Below are 2,363 nucleotides of genomic sequence, written 5' to 3'. Positions count from 1 at the left end.
TGCTTGCTGAGCCATTTATGTTAGTGCTGAAGCACTTTTACCATTTTTTTAGGTGTGGAAGACAATTCAGCTTTAGGAGCTGAAGACTGCCATTTGGGAATTATTTTTAATGTTTAAGTTTGTTTTGAAAGGCAGTAAGGTTTGAACAATGCATTTTTTTCACTTGATTTTAATTTTAATTTGTTCTGAATGCATTGCCCCTTTAATTCATTGCCCCTTTTATTTCCCACAATGCCTTGCGAACTCCACAGCCTCGCTCCCAGAGGCTGTAAGAAGCAGCAGCGCCGACTGTGGATGGGAACTTCGGGTCGGAGGCCTCCATTAACGTCACCATGAGGGCATGCACAGTAAGTTAGCGCTGTGCTCCACATCGTCAACCCCCCAGAGCCAATTTTTCAACGGTAGCACTGCAGCCATTTCCAGCGGCCGTTAACTTGAGTTGCCAGTGACATCGGCATTTCTGTTGGCGTGCATGAATTGTTACCCCCTAAATTCCTGTGTTGCTAGGAAGTTTGTTTAAAAAACCTTTTAAATCTAGGATTTATGATAATATAAAAGTCATGGAGCTCATCATGTGATATTAATTTGGCCAGTATGTGAGAGAAGGAATTTATCATTTATTTGAAAATTTTAATTAAATTGTCCAAGTAATTCATAGGATTTAATATTCTTATTTTTCATTATTATTTCATGCAGGTATTGATGTCTCCTCTTGGAGATATATAATTTAATCTCCAACGACAGTGAACTTTAATCCTTAATTTATTCTAATCAGCAGCATAAGACTATCACAGAGAAAAAAGAAAGAACAAGAAACAAAGAACAAGAAACAATCTACTGCCAAATGATGGTCCATTTCAACCTCTAGCATTTTCTATCTCACTGAAGCATTTGCAAGAAAAAGTCTTCCTCTTTAGTCCCAAGATCTCTTTTCTAGTCTCCTCCCATTCAAAAGCTGTTGAAACCTTAGTATGATACACTCATCAATGTAGGAATGTCCATCCATGATCCGCGCCACTCAACGACAGTGGGAACCCATTTGGACTTCAAAGTAAAAGCAAAACAAAGTCAATACATTTTGGTATTGTTATTGCCACTATCTGCCTTACCGCTAAGGTAAGCTAAACATAATGCCTAAATCAATTTGCAAAAACCTCTACACTAATCCCAAATTTATGCACTATGGTCAGGAAAAATGTCCACTCTACCCCATTGAATGGGTTCTCTGCATCCAAGTGGTAGATATAGGGCATTTTCCATCCCCATTCTGAAACAGCATCCTTACATTATCTGAGGTTAGCAACTTATAGTAATCTGGGGTGTAATGTTTAAGTTATCCACCAGATGGAGCCAAATATTAAGGGTTCACAGTCACCAGTATTTAAGGTAATGGGTCATGTATTCAATGTCCTGGTACACCAGTTAACAAGTAATGTGGCATTGCATTATGGGTATGACTCAGTGGTTGATCCTCCATCTTGTGCTCATGCATAAGAAGTGTGCCTTGCCTCCAGCTGGTAAGAGATATGTTCCTCTGCTACACCGTGTAAATAAACAGTTGGGTTTGTTCCTAATATCTCGCTTCTCTCAGTTTCTGACCTTACCACTCGGATATCACATATTGGCGATGAGGATAAACAGATCACATCTTGACGAAGAAGGAAAAAAGAAAAGGAACACTGAATAACGGATCATGGCTGCTACGGTAGGAAAGGTCTCTGCTTTTGATGTTCAGACGCAGACCTGGGATGAATACTGCGAGGTGTTGATGCATTTCTTTGAAGAAAATGATATAAATGATGTCGGTAAAAGGAGAGCTATTTTGCTCACTTCCGTGGGAAGTCAGATGTATAGTTTAATGAGAAACTTATGCAGTCCTGCAAAGCCTGGAGACAGATCATTTGCTGACTTAGTGGCCTTGCTCAAGGATCATTTCAATCCCAGACCGAGTGAGATTGTACAGTGTTTCAAATTTAATTCACGGAATAGAAAACCGGGAGAGACTGTATTGGATTATGTAGCAGTGTTGCGGAAATTGGCACATGATTGCAATTACGGCAACAACCTGAAAGACATGCTGAGAGATAGGCTAGTTTGCGGGATAATGGATGATCGAATGCAGCGGAGGTTATTGTCCGAGACTGGACTTACGTATGAAAAAGCGTTGGAACTTGCTCAAGCCATAGAGACAGCGAACCGAGATGTAAAAGAAATACAAGGTTCAGACTGGGCTACTACAAAGCAAGTTGCAGGTCAGGTTATTGTGCACAAGTTAAACATGCATCAGAAACCACAACGTGAGCATGTAAAGGCATGTTATAGATGCAATGGTGATCACCTGGCGAGGGAATGCAGGTTTCTGG

At 40.4% G+C, this 2,363-nt stretch overlaps 1 long non-coding RNA gene across 1 annotated transcript; it reads left to right on the top strand.

Annotated features, from left to right (window-relative positions):
• The first annotated feature begins 256 nt into the window (after nucleotides 1-256).
• Nucleotides 257-1,574, top strand: LOC147120583 (uncharacterized). Its single transcript, XR_015077857.1, has 2 exons — nucleotides 257-347; nucleotides 776-1,574. It is a non-coding gene; the product is annotated as an uncharacterized LOC147120583 (long non-coding RNA).
• Nucleotides 1,575-2,363: the final 789 nt, after the last annotated feature.

Source organism: Somniosus microcephalus, chromosome 4 (genome assembly GCF_052327205.1).
Source record: "Somniosus microcephalus isolate GS21.2 chromosome 4, FLI_Smic_1.0, whole genome shotgun sequence".
Classification (NCBI taxonomy): Eukaryota; Metazoa; Chordata; class Chondrichthyes; order Squaliformes; family Somniosidae; genus Somniosus; species Somniosus microcephalus.
Note: the sequence above shows the minus strand (reverse complement) of the source record. Positions and strands in the feature narration are given on the sequence as shown.